This window comes from Aethalodelphis obliquidens, unplaced genomic scaffold (genome assembly GCF_003676395.1).
Source record: "Aethalodelphis obliquidens isolate GAN/ISIS:26980383/991018 unplaced genomic scaffold, ASM367639v1 scaffold2, whole genome shotgun sequence".
Classification (NCBI taxonomy): domain Eukaryota; kingdom Metazoa; phylum Chordata; class Mammalia; order Artiodactyla; family Delphinidae; genus Aethalodelphis; species Aethalodelphis obliquidens.
Genome location: NW_020837946.1, coordinates 71,458,456 through 71,477,905, shown reverse-complemented (window position 1 = coordinate 71,477,905; position 19,450 = coordinate 71,458,456). Strand labels below are relative to the sequence as shown.

At 34.5% G+C, this 19,450-nt stretch overlaps 1 protein-coding gene across 18 annotated transcripts in view; it reads right to left on the bottom strand.

Moving 5' to 3' along the window:
* BAZ2B (bromodomain adjacent to zinc finger domain 2B) overlaps window positions 1-19,450 on the bottom strand; it is a 378,273-nt gene that overhangs the window by 189,665 nt on the left and 169,158 nt on the right. For all 18 annotated transcript variants that reach the window (XM_027130377.1, XM_027130323.1, XM_027130316.1 and 15 more), the window contains one exon: window positions 15,452-15,494. The gene's annotated coding sequence lies outside the window, so the exon portion shown is untranslated. The remainder of the gene's footprint in view (window positions 1-15,451; window positions 15,495-19,450) is intronic.

Sequence of the window (19,450 nt, the reverse complement as noted above, 5' to 3'; positions counted from 1 at the left end):
CGGCTGCGCCCGTGAGCCATGGCCGCTGAGCCTTAGCGTCCGGAGCCTGTGCTCCGCAACGGGAGAGGCCACAACAGTGAGAGGCCACAACAGTGAGAGGTCCGCGTACCACAAAAAAAAAAAAAAAAAAAAAAAATATATATATATATATATATATATATATATGGAGGATTTATAAAGTGTGCTTCTAGAGGTATGTGTGAAACAAAATAAAACAATTTTTTCCTAAACGTTAAATTACAATTAAATCATATTCTGAAATAATTTGTATTCTGAAAATAATTTTTATATTAAGTTATAGCTTTAATATTTTTCAGGAAACTACTTAAATTTAACAAACATACAAAAGAGAGAAGTCAACTTCTAGTAATGCCTTATTTCTTCCATGAAGTATGCTTACAATAAATAATTAAAACAGAGCTTATTACTATTAATTTCTCAGTACTTAATATTTACATTATACTCAACCAAAGATATAATTACATTGGCAGGTACTACACATGTTACAGTGTGGTAAATTTTTATTCTTTGGGAAAAATATTTCTATGCACTCATAAACTTCGATCTACAAGGTGACACCTTTCTTATTAAAATATATGTTTATTTTATTTGAAGACTAAACCTTCTCTAGTTTTCCTAATAAGTCCAATATTCAGTATGCAAAAATGATCACAATACAATACTTAAAATAGACAAAAAAAATAGATTAGAAATAGTGTTACTTATAGAAGTACAACTTCAGATAATAATGAACTCAGCTCTCTTCAAAGATATGAATATCCTCTTTTCATTATTAACATTTAACTAAAATAAAATCAACTCTCTCCCCACCTTTCCAAGTGAAATCCACAGTAAAAAGTGGTCTGGAGTTACTGCAGTTGTCCAGTAGCTTCCTTAAACAATGCTGAGGATATCTGTGTGACAACAGTCTAAATGAGTTATTGCTACTACAGTGATTTGATAATTGGTTTGGTCCCCAAGTTCTCATATATTAATCCCTCTTTAAATGGCGCCTTAGCTCAACATCATTAATCATTAGAGAAATGCAAATCAAAACTACAATGAGATATCATCTCACACCAGTCAGAATGGCCATCATCAAAAAATCTAGAAACAATAAATGCTGGAGAGGGTGTGGAGAAAAGGGAACATTCTTGCACTGCTGGTGGGAATGTGAATTGGTTCAGCCACTATGGAGAACAGTATGGAGGTTCCTTAAAAAACTACAAATAGAACTACCATATGACCCAGCAATCTCACTACTGGGCATATACCCTGAGAAAACCAAAATTCAAAAAGAGTCATGTACCAAAATGTTCATTGCAGCTCTATTTACAATAACCCGGAGATGGAAACAACCTAAGTGCCCATCATCGGATGAATGGATAAAGAAGATGTGGCACATATATACAATGGAATATTACTCAGCCATAAAAAGAAACGAAATTGAGCTATTTGTAATGAGGTGGATAGACCTAGAGTCTGTCATACAGAGTGAAGTAAGTCAGAAAGAAAAAGACAAATACCGTATGCTAACACACATATATGAAATGTAAGAAAAAAAATGTCATGAAGAACCTAGGGGTAAGACAGGAATAAAGACACAGACCTACTGGAGAACGGACTTGAGGATATGGGGAGGGGGAAGGGTGAGCTGTGACAGGGCAAGAGAGAGTCATGAACATATATACACTAACAAACGTAAGGTAGATAGCTAGTGGGAAGCAGCCGCATGGCACAGGGATATCGGCTCGGTGCTTTGTGACCGCCTGGAGGGGTGGGATAGGGAGGGTGGGAGGGAGGGAGACACAAGAGGGAAGAGATATGGGAACATATGTATAACTGATTCACTTTGTTATAAAGCAGAAACTAACACACCATTGTAAAGCAATTATACCCCAATAAAGATGTTAAAAAAAAATGGTGCCTTAGACAAGAAAAATTAATAGAAGGTAACTGGATCACAGTATGGGTAAAATTATATACAGATTTGCTGAATACATGTGTAAATAACTATACATACACATTTAGAAACCTCAATCCAACAAATACTTACTGGAAACAAGTTTGAGGGCTTAAACTCCAACACTGTGAACAGACATATGTGAATAAGATAGTTTTGTCCACAAAGAGGTTACAACTGAATACTGTTAGTTAAAAACTTCTCAAAGAGTTTCATGCATAGTTTCACAGTGTTCATATTTTTAAATGAGGTAATAGCTTAAACATCTATTTTTAATAACAAAGAAAATATAACTTTCTCAATACGCAACAAAGAATAGTCTGAGAACCCTAAATGTATATCACGTATGGTAATGAGGGACAACTGTTAAGGATGCTCATGATACTCAATCCCTATGAACATTGGCATAGTTGCCATGAAGGTTTTAATGCTTTTTTACATTTTTTAATTTGTTAAAGAATAGAAGCATGAGGTGCATTAACCAAGAAATGAAAGCCAATAAGGACATAAAATGACAATTCAGCAAAATCATCCCAAGATCTCCACCAAATTCCTACTGCATTCATCTCATCAAAATTCTTATACAGGGCTTCCCTGGTGGCGCAGGGGTTAAGAGTCCTCCTGCCAATGCAGGGGAGATGGGTTCAAGCCCTGTTCTGGGAAGATCCCACATGCCACGGAGCAACTAAGCCCGCAAGCCACAACTACTGAGCCCACGTGCCACAACTACTGAAGCCTGCACTCCTATAGCCCATGCTCCACAACAAGACAAGCCATCATAATAAGCCCGCAGACCGCAACAAAGAGTAGCCCCTGCTCACCGCAACTAAAGAAAGCCCGTGCGCAGCAACAAAGACCCAACGCAGACAAAAATAAAAATAAAAAATAAATTGAAAAAAAATTCTTATACAGCACCTCGAAATGTCTTTATTATTTCAAAAAACCAATGTAAAGATGAAAAACTGTAATGATAATTCTCTTTAAAATGAAAAGCCTAACTGGATGCAGTTATCTTTTTCTGAATTAGGACAAAAATTATAAAACTAAACCAGTGTGGGACTTCCCTGTTGGTCCAGTGGGTAAGACTTTGTGCTCCTGGTGCAGGGGGTCCGGGTTTGATCCCTGGTGGGGAACTAGATCTCGCATGCATGCTGCAACTAAGAACTCCGCATGCCACAAGGAAGATCCCACGAGCCGCAACTAAGACCCAGTGCAGACTAAATAAATAAAAAATAAAAAAAAACTAAACCAGTGTATTTGTTGATACTGTAAGAACTTCAAACATTAGCAAATGAAAGCAATTTTGAACTTTTAAACTGTTGTAACACTGTTACATTTAAACCTATGCTTAATAAACAAAATTAAAATGTCATCTAAAAATGTTGATATCACCATAGTGAAGAGTTGGAAGCAACTTGTGTCCACTGGAGGACGAATGGATAAAGAAAATGTGGTGTGTATATATATATATACATAAAATGCAATATATATATTTAAAAAGGAAGGAAATTCTGACACATGCTACAGTATGGTTGAATGTCTCAAGGACATTATAAATACTAAGTGAAATAGGCCAGTTACAAAACAAAAAATATTTTATAAACCCACTAATATGAGGTACTTAGAGTAATCAAATTCATAGAAACAGCACGTAGAATGGTGGTTGCCAAGGGCTAGAGGGAGTTCTGCAAAATGAAAAAGTTCTGAGATTGGTTGCAAAACAGTGTGAATATACTTAACACTATTGAACTGTACAATCAGAAATGGTTAAGGTGGTAAATTCTATGTCATGCATTTTTATCACAGTAAAAAAAAGAAAAGACCCTCAGGTGCTTATTCAGAGGTGCCTGGCTTAAAAGTCGATACGGTATGTCTTATATAATTAAAAATAAATTAAAATTGTGTCCTTTGCAAGGGTTTGATCACTGGTCCGGAAGACACCACATGCCGCGGAGAAACTAAGCCCGTGCACCCCAGCTACTGAGCCTGCGCTCTAGAGCCCATGAGCCACAACTACTGAGCCCACATGTCACAACTACTGAAGCCCGCACGCTTAGAGCCCGTGCTCCGCAACAAGAGAAGCCACCGCAATGAGAAGCCCACGCACTGCAACGAAGAGTAGCGCCTACTTGTCGCAACTAGAGAAAGCCCGTGCACAGCAACGAAGACCCAACACTGCCATAAATAAATAAATTTATTGATAAAATAAAATAGTGCATTTTCTACCCTTGCAAAGTAGAAAAAAAGCCTTTATATATTAAAAAATTATCAAGATTAAATTCAAATGATATTATATTTATTGATGTACTGATCAAACATATAGCATTTTTACTGAAAATCAACTTATTATATGTTATACAAAAACTGATTAGAGATTATATTTCCTAAAGAGATTCATAAGACTATACATTATTATAAACAAGGTTTAAGAGACCTTAAAAATATTAAAAATGATGTAAGCAAATAAATTATAAACAGCAGCTAAAGGAAATAATAAAAGATAGTCACGGTTCTCCCTCCTAGAGAGGAGCACAGTGATATTTTATTCAATTTGGGAGTGTAAGAAAGGCTTAATTGAGAAGGCAAATAAGTTTTAAGAATAAATAGTTCAATACAAGAAAATCCATCAATGTAACATACCACAGCAGAACGAAGGGGGGAAAAAATGACATGAGTATCATGACATTTTATCATGACATAAAATGACATGTCATTTTATCCAACACAGATAAAATGTTTGACAAAATCCACCAATTTTTCATATTAAAAAAACACTCAGAAAACTAGTAATATAGGGTAACATTCTCAACATAAGAAGGGCATTCTGGAAAACCCACAGCTAACATCACAGTAAATGGTGAAAGACCAAAAGCTTTCCTCCTAAGATCAGGAAGAAGAAAAGAACGCCTGCTTTCACCACTGAAAGATCTAAGCTCCCAGTTGAGGACCTCAGAAGATGCTATCACCGCTCAGAAATAAATCAATTCTCTTTTTACAATGACACACCCCCTTCAAAAAACAAACAAAACAAAACAAAAAACGAAACTTGCTGTGAAGACTTCCTCCAAAACTTTTAACATTTTATCTTCTTCCTACTGCAGGTACACTTACAAAAATGGAAGGTAAAGGGTGAGAGAAAACAGAAGGCGAAAAGGGCAGCAGTAATAAAGAGCACCATAACGATTTTTCACCCTCCACTTAGAAGAGAAATTTGACTTTCTAGTGTATAAGTTAAATACCATTTATTTATTTTGCTATATAGCTGGAAATCATAAACTCTTTGTAAAGATTTTTTTGCAGCATAAACATTCCTGTTCAAATACTGATACCTGGCTCCTAGTATGCTTCAAAAAGCAGGATGAGGGCTTCCCTGGTGATGCAGTGGTTGGGAATCCACCCGCCAATGCAGGGGACACGGTTTGATCCCTGGTCGGGGAGGATCCCACTTGCCTCGGAGCAACTGGGCCCGTGTGCCACGGCTGCTGAGCCTGCGCTCTGGAGCCCGCAAGCCACAGCTACCGAGGACCGAGCACCTGGAGCCCGTGCTCCGCAGCAGGAGAGGCCACCAAAATGAGAAGCCCACAAGCAGCAATGAAGACCCAATGCAGCCAAAAATAAACAAACAAACAAACTTATTTATTTGTTTATTTTTTTAAAAAAGTAGGATGAAAATCTTTGTAGAATGAGCATTTTTATAGAATGAGTATTTTTGATGAGGCCTTTCCCACCCCCAGGGATCACACCATCCTTTCTATATTCAAAAAATATTATACATATACTTCTATTGTGACATCCTCCACATATTTAATGACTGGTTTGTGTGTCAGTTTCTCCACTAGACTGTAAGCTCTCAAAGAAGAGAAGAGGGACAGTATATTTTCCATGTTTATAAACTTCCTAAGTAATTCAAAAGGAATAATGAATATCCATGAATTTCTCTTTAAGATGATAGAAACTTCTTAACTACAATAGTAATGGTATTTAATTTAGGAATAAGACAGTAGAATGTCTCCAAAAATATAAATTCATACAAAACATAAAGAATTTACAACAATGCTTTAATGTCACCAATGTAATAGACATTCCTCCTTAAAGCTTCCAATAGGAAACTGAATGTAGTACATTTTCAAGTTAAACAAGGGATGAGGGGAAATAAAATCAACCATTATAAAGTGGCTTCTCTTCACATTAGAAAGAGTTCTAACTAGTTTCAGTGACATCTGTCTACCTCAATTCCCCAAGCTCACAGTGTCCTAGCTCCATTGGCACTGTGATTCCTAGTTCCTCAGATCCTCATGTGGCTGGCTCCTTCTGGTGATTCATTTCTCAACACAAGCACTGCCTCCTCACGGAAGTCTTCCCAAACTTTTATATGTATTTTGCCCTTCATTCTACCCTGCCCCCAGTATACGCTATCACATTTTCCTTACTTTCCCCCCTCCTTTGGAGCCCTTATCAATATTTGAAAATATTTATTTCTTTACTTCTGTTCTCCTACTAGAAAGTAAACTTAATAGCAGAAGGAACTTTGTCTTATTGACCATAGCATCCCCAACTGGTAGATGGTAGAATATGCCTGTGCTCCATAAATGTTTGTTGAATGAATGAACAAATGAATGAGTGACTGACTGAATGTGAAGCACATAATATATTGATTGACCGAATGAAAGACTCACAATCCCTACCTAGGGAATATTTTATTAGAATATTTGAGAACAAGCAACTTTCCATTTACAGCATACATCATGTCTCTTTCCTTACTGAGTATCAATACTATAACTAAGGTATACAAAACTAAAGATAATTAAATAAGAGAGAGAAAGGCAGTATATGAATTGTTTGAAGAATGTGTCTTAGAAAATCACCTCAGGGCACATACTGGCTAATTCTAGAATTCTTTTCTCCCATAATTCTGCTTCTGTCATTCAATCAGCTAAAAAATATTTATTGAGCATTATGTACTTTATTTCTAAGTATATATACTCAGGTCTCTTGAACACAAATTAGTTTTATATTCTTTGAATAAATTATAGTAGAAACATTATTGTCTTTAGTTAGAGAAATACGAACCTGAAACCCAGTTACGACCATAACTAATTATGTCAACTTGGAGCAGTTACTTAACATCAATAAGTCTAAGATAAAATGATACTTGGAAACTCTCTGGCACATAATTAGCCTTCATTATTAATTCTCCCTTAAAGAACAGGAATTGATAGGTGAAAGAAATCATAAGAACAGATCAAATATATGTTTGTTCTAAAGCACTGAAGCACTCTTGTTACATCTCCACATTCAGTTCTAGCCTGCCATGAAACCTTCATTCTCCCACTGGCACCCTACAGGTCCTTTGATTACCTAATTAAAGTAATTCATACAACACTGTAAGTGACCAAAATCCTACAGGACATTTAATTTAAAAATAGGAATTTGTGGGCTTCCCTGGTGGCACAGTGGTTGAGAATCTGCCTGCCAATGCAGGGGACACGGGTTCGAGCCCTGGTCTGGGAAGATCCCACATGCTGCGGAGCAACTAGGCCCGTGAGCCACAATTGCTGAGCCTGCGTGTCTGGAGCCTGTGCTCCGCAACAAGAGAGGCTGCGATAGTGAGAGGCCCGCGCACCGCGATGAAGAGTGGCCCCCACTTGCCGCAACTAGAGAAAGCCCTCGCACAGAAACGAAGACCCAACACAGCCATTAATTAATTAATTAATTAATTAATTTTAAAAAAAGAACAAACCACTCAAAAGTCATAAGGAGAGTGTGTTTCCTTTTAAAAAAAAATAGGAATTTGTTAACTTATATGAATTTCAAATTGTTAAAATGTATATATTGCCTATATTGTTTTCTATATATTTATCCATTCTAGTTCAATTGAACAGATTATCAACACTAAGAGGCACACTTGCATAGGCCAGTTTTTTGCATAAATATCTGCTGTGCCACTACTGGGGATAAGGCATTGTAATAGACTCTAAGGGGACTGCAAGAATTAATAAAACATAATCTATGGCTTCACTAGACTGTAAGGACTTTACCATCTAATAGTTGAAACAGCCAAACACACAAATCACCTCATATGGCAGATAAAGGCTCTATAAGAATGTTTCTGAAACTTAGGTTATGTATAAATCCTCATAAAGGGAGAAAAAAATGTATTGTGGACACGTGTTGACACACTAATTAAATTATTATGTTACTGAAATACCTAGAAAAGTAAAACTATGGATAAGGATAAACTCTTCTTCTTGCTTCCAGATCTTATTCAAAAATAGTATCGAAACAAATTTACAAAGTGTGCACATAAAAGCTACAAAACTAACGGATTTCTAATTGTTATCAATATGATGTTTTTGCTAAAATAAAATCATTGTACTCAACATGAATATGGTATTGACTGCTACTTCCCCATTAGTTTCCAGTTACCTTTGAGTTTGGCATGTGTATCTTATGGTCTAGCATTCGCTGAACAATTTAATATTCCACCATTTCTTTCTACTCAAATTACTACAAAGCTATAATTTAGTTCACTCTGATGTCAACTGGCCTTCAGTTGGTACAAATGAACCATTTGTACATATCAAATCTATTTTTGTTCTTTTCTTATTAAACTGACATAATTAAATACAATCATTGCCCTGAAAGTCGATGGCAGTGACTGTTTATAAGGTAAGCATCCCGGATGATCCAAGAATATTTCTTTTACATTAATGTTGAACTTTGTAAATTCTTATAGCAAACTCTCTCTCTCCCCCACAGAGAATATATCTACATACTCAGGAGGTCCAAGGACTCCAGTGTTGAAGAACAATGCTGTGATAGAAATAACAAATACTAGACAGGCAGAAATGATGGGGAGAGTAATTCCAACTGCAGAGGTTTCATGGAAGAGGCAACATTTGAGGGGAGCTATGATATTTAAGTTTAGTGCCAAGTGTGTATGATCGACACTGAAAATATGAAACAAACTAGAGTAAAAAAAGACACAGGAATTTTCATTGGTAAAGGCAATAAAAAGAATAATTATGAATTTTATGAACAAAAGTTGAGGACGTTTTCCTAAGAAAGAAAATCAGATAATAAAATTGCAAGTATTATAAAAATAAGTGGCATACTTTGAACATGGAAAAGTTTACACATACTATCTTATATTATGATGGAAATGTACCTATTGATGCAATGTTTTTTAAATGTTTTTTAAATATACTCACATAAGGAGAGCATCAGGAATATCTGTATTCGTCAGATTTTTTTAAACATCTATGACATGCTAATTTTAGGTACCCTTTTGATGCAATACAATAAGAATTTTTCCATTTATATCAAAATATTTTCTCCTCCAGTTTTTCATTTGTGTATTTATAGAAAAGGAATGAAGAGTCAAATATCATAACCCCATAACTCAGTCTATAACACCCTCTTCTCATCCCTAAAAACAGTTTCTGTAGACTGTACTTGTAGTTTATCTACTCCTTGACTAACATTTCAATGAATGTACATCTCACAGCAGATGTATGCATTGGTGTTCTAGAAAGTGTGAGGGGAAAAGAATAATGTATTAACCAGATTAACTTTCAAGTTACTTTAATTCATAAAATACTGACCTAGTGGTCTAGCTGCTAGATTCTTTGGTGATTACAATTAAAAAACACCAAACCAAATTAGAAAATTAGTTTTTCTTTTATATTCTCTCATGCCTCTATAATTATCTCTAAGATATATTAAGGTTACTGTATTTTCTATTTTTAGGCAGTTTTATTAAATAGTAGCTCATTTAGAGTTTTCAGATAAGAAGTAATCTTTAAACCAAACGAGTGTGTAACATTATATACTTTTACTTGTTCAGAGAAGTTCAGTTGGGTCTCTGCAGCAGGGTGTCATTTCTATCTATAGGTACTCATACTAAGAACACCATGCATGCTTTTAGCTGCATTAATGTTAAAACAGTGCAACTTTTTGGTGAGGTGCAATAGGAGATGGAGGTTTCTTTTATCCAAATATACACTTAGGAATAGCAATGGAAATTTGATTTGTATGAAGTAATTTAAATGGCTACTATACACTAACTTTGAAGATACTCTTCACAATTCAGACTCTAGAAAACAAAATGTTTACTAGTTTATAACTTTAAGATATTAGATTTTTTAATTTAATATTTTAGATGTATTCATTGGCATAAAATATGGAAATTCTTATATAGACTTTACTTCTGGTTTGATCACTGTTACTATATTTTACCAAAGATATTTTAAATTTGACTATAATGCTCTTTTTGGTATTAGAAAAGTAGAAAAATAAAGGTCAGATAACACATAGCAGACTTGTTCTTAAATGGTTGATTTTTGTACTTTCCAAATAATGACTTAACTACCACACTGGGAAAGACACTTGACTCTTCTGAGTCTCAGTTTAGCCATCTGTAAAATGTAATAATATGCCTTCTAAAATTGTTAAAGGCTCAAACAGAAATCACCTAGCATCTTAATCCGTGAATAAATAAATAATAGTTTTGTTCTTCCTTCCTAAAAGCTTGTATAAAAATGTATTTCTTTTAAAAATAGTTAATGGTAAAACCATAAGTAATATTAAAATTATTAACATTAAAAGAAACTTCGCTAGGTACTTAGCACTTACCAAACTTCTTGGTTTGTAAATTCCTATAAGATCTGACCTTTAGGCTCATTTACTTCCTCAAATTTTACATTTCAACAATATTTAACTAAAATAGTTGCATGTCCCTGAACATATGTTGTTTCCAGTCTATATGCCTATTTTCTTTCTGGATTCTCTTCTAACTCATATCTCAAAAATCTAGCCTAAATGTCTCCCCTCTCTTTAGAGATTTCCCTAGTCTCCTCTCCTAGACAGAGTGAGTGAATCATTCCCTTTTGTATTCTCCTCCTAAAATTGAAGCTATCAAAAAAGTGACAAGAGTCCAAGAAAAATAAATGAAATGTAAACAAATCAAAGACATTTAAACAATGGCATAAACTTTGTAAAATTATCTTGATGTAATCAGGATTAATTTTGGTCATGAGTGACAGAAAGCCAAAACTCAAGTGTCTTACAAAAGTTTATCTCACTCAAGTCATAGATCACTGCGGGCAGGGTGACATCCTGAAGTTATCAGGGACTTTCCATCTTATTGCTTTGCCCATTCTTAGCTTGTGGTTTCCACTCATTGTCCAGTTATCATGCCCACATCTCAGCAAGCATGGAGGATGGGGGAAAAATAGGGTATGCCCGCCTTCCTTTAACAATACTTTCTGCAAGGTGCACACAGTACTACTGCTTATGTATCTCTAGTCAAAACTTAGTCACATGAGCACATTTAGCTGTAAGAGAGACTGAAAGTGATACTTTTATTCCAGGTAGTCATAGGCTGGGAACAAAACTAGTAGACGGAGAAAACTGATATTAGGGTACAAGAATCAGTCATTGCCATGCTTGTTTATATCTTATCTGTGGTAGGTACCTAACTGACATTTAAAATTTACTATTTAACACCAATATTTCTAATAGTGTGTACACTGTAAAATTATATAGTAATTTCTTCTAAATTTGAATTTTTAAGTTAAATATTTCTATTGGTAGAGATAAATCTCTATGAAATTTAAATAATATTCACAATAAAATTACCAAAGGAAAAAAAGAAATTTTAATAAAAACAGGAAAAGCCACTTTATTTTAAAAGTTGTTTTGTAACAAGTTACTAAATATGAAGCAAAATGTTAAATAAGAATATTTAAAATAAAATATAGCCACTGTATTAATAAAATTACATATAAACAAAACTGCACATAAGCAAAATTGCACGAATACGCTCAGAGAAGATAGAGGATTTGGGGAGATGTGAGAAGAAAAAAGTCTATGAGTTATTTTATTATACTTCCTACAAATGCCATTCAGATATTTTTTTTTTTTTTTTGCGGTACGCGGGCCTCTCACTGTTGTGGCCTCTCCCGTTGTGGAGCACAGGCTCCAGACGTGCACGCTCAATAGCCATGGCTCACGGGCCCAGCGGCTCCGCGGCATGTGGGATCTTCCCGGAACGGGGCACGAACCCGCGTCCCCTGCATCGGCAGGCGGACTCTCAACCACTGCGCCACCAGGGAAGCCCCATTCAGAGATTTTTAATCAATTAAGAGGTGATCATGAAACAGAAGTAAAAATTATAATAGAATAAAGCAAAACCAGGTTTGGATCAAGATCTCACACTATGTGACTTTGGGCAAGTAACTTTACAGATAGATGATGATGACTATGACAAGGGGTCAACAGAATTTACCATGTCAGCCTCTGTGCTGCGCTTTTATTATAAGCATTTTTTAATTTAATATTTACAACACTCCTGAAGTATAAACACTACTCTGCTTTAGAGAGAAAAAAACTGGATCTTAGACTATGTAACTCACTTAAGATCAAAACAGCTATATAAATATTACAGCACAAACTTAAAGGTTTTTCTGACCCAGTTCCTCTTCTTAACCATTATGCATGTTATTTCCCTTCAAATTCTCTGGATGTTGGTTTTCTCATCTGTTATATAAGGGGAATGTAGCACAACCTAAACTTTTCTAAAGTTCATTCTGGCCTTTTAAGATATTTGTATTCTAGTGAGATCTGACTCTCCCCACCCCGAAAAAAGCACATTGTATCAACAGATCTAATCAGCCTCCTTGCTGGAACTTATGTAAGTCAACAAAGTTATCATTACTATATGTAATGTAGGAACTAAAAATCCATACATTAAAACGTACAGATGAAAGGATCACAATGTGTAAGTAAGGTAAATTTGGATATATCCCTGATCTTTATAGTTGATGTCCTACCCCTCTCATATCAATAAAGGAGTAAACTATAACATTAAACAAGTAAGAGGGAAGAAAGGTAACTAATACTTATAAAAATCCTTTTAAATATATGCATAAATCATTTTCTGCAGATACTGAGGCACAAAGAAGCTGACTTACTAAAGGTCATGTACACAGTATACAGCGGCATCAGTACTTGAACTCGCTCTGGTTCTAAAACCTATGCCCTTTCCTAACTACCCTGCTTCCTATGGTTCAATTTTGGATATGCATGTATTAATATCCTTGTTTCAATTTTAATATAAGAAAACTAAAGATACTAATTAATTTAGTTATTTCTGGGGTATTTATGATTACTAGCAACATTTGCTAAATACTCATTTGCTCAATTGGAAAATACATATTAAAGTATGCAGAATACAAGGGAATATATGTTATCAGTTACATAAGAATAATAAAAATTAAGCATCACCAAACTACTAAGGAGGGAGAATCACTTTCAATTAGGATGATTAGGGAAGGCCTCAAAGAGATGATTACAGGTATACAGGGCATTAGAAGGGAGGTTTGATTTCATCAGGAGAAACAAAAGACTGAAAAGGAAAAAGAATATTCAAGGAAAAGGGAATGGCATGAATGTAAGTATGGAGACAAAATGTATACTCAAGGTGGAGTATGTAGTTCACATTGTATAGAATGTAGGGTTCTTCTTCTTGAATAATAGGATATTTGTCTGGGAAATATGTTAGAGCCAAACTGAGGAGGGGTCTTGAATACCAAGTTAGAAAGCCTTAATTTGAACTTATAAGAAATGGAAAGTCACTATACATCTTCAGGTAGAGACATAAAAGAATCAGAGCAACGCTTTAATAAAGTTCAACTGAGGATCACATATAGGCTTCAATAGAATTGATGATGGCCAGGAGGAAAAGAGATCATTTAGAAGATCTTGACACTTCAGAGAAATGTAACATAAGGAGTAAAAACAGAAATTCTCTTGAGTTCTGAAGAAAAAAATATACAAGGTATATATTATATATGAATACTCCAGCTCCAGCTCTGAAACAATCTATAATAGCCCCTTCCTAACCACAGCATTCTACTCTTTTAGTTCTTTATCATCTCATTTCACCAGCTTATCTACCTCTGACCAGTCCTTTCTCCATTTTCTCTGAATATATCAGCCCTTCCCTGGCCTCATTTTATTCCAGTCCCATGGTCAACACTTGAACTACTCTCTCAATACCCTCAGCCTGAATCAGTGATGAAATCTACCCTCTTCTTGACACAAGGAGCTAGAGAAAGCCTCACAACCCGTACATTATTACACAGGGTTTCTACTATCAGTCACTTATGAAACTCTCAAATGAATACTTCTTAATTTTTAACTTATTTAACATCTGATAATATTGAACACCACCTCTCTTCCTGAAATTCTTGAATTCAGAACAGTTGCAATTAAGTGTTCCCTTAATATTACCCTAAAAATGTACTGAGAGTTAGCATTTTTTAATTAAAAAAAACACCTTGTTCATCCAATGCTAATTTTAACTTCCTTGATTATAAAACATTAGATGCAAAACAGAAGGTTACTACAGAAATATGTTAATATTTTGTTGTAAACCATTCAGTTAGGGCAATAAAGTTCTGATTAAGAAAAAACAAACAAGCAAAGAGCAACAAATCAGAGATAGCTAAAATGCTCCCTTAGGAAAATGAACATGCCATATACATCTGTAGACTCGATGATGATAAAGCCTTTAAAAATAGAATAGAATAAAAGTTGTCTCTGGCCTCTCTGAAAAATGTTAAATTTAACAAATGTACCAGTTTTCCAAAAAAATATTAAAACATTAAGGTTTTATATACACGGAATAACATTTCTGATAATTACTGCTTCTAATGAACAATTAAAACGGGATTTAAGAAGCAGATTAACTGAGTAAATAATTTACTCAATTTTTTTCCTCTGTTACTTAAAAGGAGTTTTCAAAAATGCTGTAAAATTTCATTACTGCAATTCAGATTTTAATAGTTAGAATTTTCTAATAATGTAGATCAAGGCCTTGGATAAAAGTTTTTCTTTAAGTAACATATTTCCTTATACACAGTAGAAATTAACACTTTAAATAAAATTAAAGAGGAAAAGTTCAGTTTCTTAAGAGAACTATCCTTTTTCAACAACTCTCCATATTTGGAAGAATGTTTATAAATCATTTAAATACCAATGAAAAATTTAATCAAGAGGTCTAAGGATCCTTTCAATGCTGTTTTCACAGTCTTTCCTTAATATGTGATTAGTCCCAAGTAATTTTATTTTTGTAATTTTTTTCCTAATGTGAAGTCACCTTAAATGTTTCATGCCATATTTTAATAAAAACAAAAACTAAAAAAGATGATGTTCAGATTATGATTCACACTGAAATATGTTAGTATAATTAGGCATATAATTTCAGTTATAAATTAAGTGTATTTTTCATTTAAAATGTTTTAAAATCATTTAAAGAAGTATTTAAATAAGTAGAGTGTGAGATGTGAATCATTAAATGTAAACATTCATTTGGCTCTTGAAAGAAAGAACAACAATCTAAAATCATAAATATTTTCTAACTTAATTCTCATTCTCAGAGAAAACAAAACATCCTTAAAAGCTTAATTATCATTTTAGTCTTACTGTGATCAATGTGGTCAATCTTGTGACATAACTGTTGAGAAATCTGCAATAAAAAAACAGAAATAGCATTCAGCTGAATCATACTTGAGTAAGTGATTTCAGAAACTAAAAAGTTTGTTTAGAATATTTGTCTTTCTTGATGCCATAAGTCATATTTAAATTAATCTAAAATTGTCAGGAAAAGTACAATTGGCATGACACAAATAAGCATAAAACACCTGGAGTTTATTTATAGGTCATTATTTATTATAGTATGGTAAATTATGTTTTGTTATAATCAACAATACCCCAGGGTTAACGTAATATAACATATTAGTAAATAAACTATAGGTCATTTGGGTTAGTTTTATTTGTTTTCAAATATTTACCGAGAGGAGAATCACAGTGTCTTAAATATACTACAGAACAAAAGACAGGCAGGTATTGTTTATCTTTTTCTCTATGATTAGATTAGCAGTGTAGTCTATGGCCAGAACATGATCTACTTATTATCAATTAATAGGAGAAATTGCTTCATGCTAATCCTTATGAACAGTGTCAAAACTATTAAAGATTGAAAATATAATTGGAAAGGAACGATATACTATAAACCCAGGGAAAGTTAAACTATTTCCTAAGCTGTATATGGGTTAGAGTTCTTATTCCTGTCAAATCTAAGCTTTTAGAAATTTCTTAATTAACAAGGTATGATTTAATTTAAGGTGAACTTTAAAATGTTTAGTGTTAAAAACTAATACAATGTTAATGGTGTTTTAAGATTCATAATTAGCTTTCATGTGTTATTTCATCAGATCCTCATAACAATTCCTTCAAGAAGTGGGAAAGAGGTATTTCTCATTATATACTCAGGAAAATAGATATTGGAGAGGATACATGACTTGTCCAAGCACACAGAACTGAGTTTTCCTTGGTTCCTTTTTTATCTCACACCTCCCATCCAATCTATCCTGCCAACCATTCTTCCTCATTCTATCCTTAATTCAAAACACTTATTACTGCTTTTTACCTCACTAGTTCAAGATATTGCTCTCCAATATTACTATTATAGTCTCCCTACTTCTATTCTTAACTTAGCAACAAATATATTAGCTCACAACACTCCCTTACTCAAAACTGTCCAAAGGCTTTTCCATCACGTAAGATAAAATCCATAATACCTACCATGGCCTATTAGTCCCTCTGTCACCTGGTCTCCTGACTACATCTCCTGTCACTCTCTCTCTACTATGTTCCAGTCACAGTGACCTTTTTGATACTCCCCAAACATACCAAACTTGTCCCTCTTCAGGGCCTTGACATTTGCTGATCTCTCAGCCTGCAGGAACTGTTCCCCATATCTTTGCAGGACTGGCTTTCTCATTTCATTCAGGTCTGATAACAAATGCCACCTCCTCAGAGAAGCCTTCTCTTCTCACCAGAGACTGTTTTCAGCTGTAAGCTGCATGAGAGATCACTGGAGCACTAGTATAACAGCTGGAACCCAACAACTACTCAAGAAAGAGCTGCTGAATGAATGAGTGAACAATTACTTACTGATTCCCTACTGCATCCAGCACTATGCCCAGACGGATATATAAATAAAAATGCTTACAATTTATATTTAAGGAAAATATGCATTAACAACTTTGTATACATTTTAAAAAGTCACTGCAGGGAGATTTTGGGAAGCTCAAGAAAAAAAAAAAAGGCAAAGCGGGGTTGGTGTGAAAGTGGTTGTAGTGAGTTAACAGATGTGATACAATGAGGGTCTGGATAGTGCAGATGAGTACAGAGAGAATGGGAAAACCAAGATACATCTTACATGGAGAAACAAGAGGACTTCATGCTAAATTAAGTACAGGAACGAGGACAGCAGAGAAAGATTACCAGGGACACAATGAAAGAAACCTGTAGTGGTAGGGTGGAGTGACTTTTATTTTGGACAGTAAGTCAGTCCAGTGTTACCATAGGCGATTCAAATGGAGACGCTTCTCAACAATGGGTAGATATTGCGATTTAGAATAGTCCAAGGTTTAAAAATCAGTCATATAAAAAGTACAATTCAAGCCAAGAGAGTTTACCAAGGGAATGAATATAAAGAAAAGACAAGACTATCCAACAGAATTTGGGGGATATCTATAAATAAGGCTCATGGGAAGCAAGAGAGGTGACACTGTACGGTGTTTTGTTATGTTTTAAGTCCAAGAAATAGAGAAATGGAAAATACACTGAAGGCGAAAGAGGAAAGATTTCTAAGGAGGAGAACGTGTTAGCTTTAAATGATGCATGGAGGTATAAAAGAATATAAGACCGGAAACTTATTCTCTCCAAATTATCTGTTCCCACCGTATCAGATCAGATCAGAAAAAGCCTACATAGATGGAATGCATTACTCTCTGTATCCAAAGACCTGCCTTCAGTGAACTCCTTCCTAGCATTATGCTTTCAACTTCAATCAATACAAAAAAAACAGGCTTGTCATGGTAAAGAGTCAATAAAAAGGCTTGTGAAAGAACCAAATATACTTTCTATAAAACTCTGTAATTAAAAAAGCTATTAAATATTTTTAAATACTTACATTCAAATAAAATAAGTAACTGAATAAAAAGATAAATGTTCCATTTATTTTTTATTTTCTTGGACAAAAACAAGATAATTAAGACTAAATCTATAATTTAAAATGCATACTTGATTTAAAGCCCTAATCCTTAGAGTATAAAAACCTTGTAAAGGCATTCCTGGGCTTCCCTGGTGGCGCAGTGGTTGAGAATCCATCTGCCAATGCAGGGGACATGGGTTCGATCCCTGGTCCGGGAAGATCCCACATGCTGCGAAGCAACTAGGCCCGTGAGCCACAATTACTGAGCCTGTGCTCTAGAGCCTGTCAGCCACAATTACTGAGCCTGCATGCCGCAACTACTGAGGCCCGTGTGCCTAGAGCCTGTGCTCCACAATGAGAGAGGCCACCACAGTGAGAAGCCCACACACTGCAAGGAAGAGTAGCCCCCCGCTCTCTGCAACTAGAGAAGGCGCGCGCGCAGCAACGAAGACCCAACACAGCCAAAATAAATAAATAAATAAATAAATTTATTTTAAAAAGAAAAAGGCATTCCTTCATCATGGTAGTAGCAATTTTTACACATAACTTACTGGATATTTGCAAATGCATGAGGAAAAAAAATACATGAAATTAAGACGACACTAGAGGTTAAAGTCAGACAAATCTTAGGGCTTCTCATAAAAATCCTGGGTGGCTTTTACAATGAAAAGGTAATTCTTTAAAATCATCTTGAAACTAGGAAATATATTCAAATTAGACATATAAAAAGTAATATTACATTTTATGAAAACATAATTCAACTAATGTATTGGTTATGTACTTTTCCCCCACCAGACACCATCTTAGTAAATATGCACAGAGAAAATCTCAACTATATTTACCAGTTTACCAACTATATTTACTATGTTTCCAGTAATTAGCATGTAGCTATCTCTATTTTTCTTCTTCCTCTGCCCCCAAATGGAAAAAGTCTTTCCTTATCTAATCAATTTTAGCATACTCAAGACTTCACCTTCACTTGACAACCTTACATAAGTTTCAATATATACAACGTAAGGATATTTATCCCTACCAAGCTTATTGAAAAGGTTCAAAGGAATAAATGAATAAAAAATTTACTGGCTTTTTCTCACTCTATTCAATCTGAACATGAAAATATATGCTAATTAACCCTAAAATTCATTTAAAGTAATAGTCACTAAAATATTTAATCATTAATTCATATACCAGTTTAATGTTTTCTCTGTGTTCTATGCTCATTTCAAGGTGTGGTTATATAATAAAAATTCTCTCTAAAATTTACATATGAAAAGTAATCTCATAAACCATATGCTACTGGTAGGCTATTTCAGTGTTGCAATCTTGGATTGTAGACATGGAAATTCTGTCTTTATCATTCACTTTTTAGAGAATCACAAGTATGCACAATTTGGCATACGTTTTTAAGGTTAATAACAAAC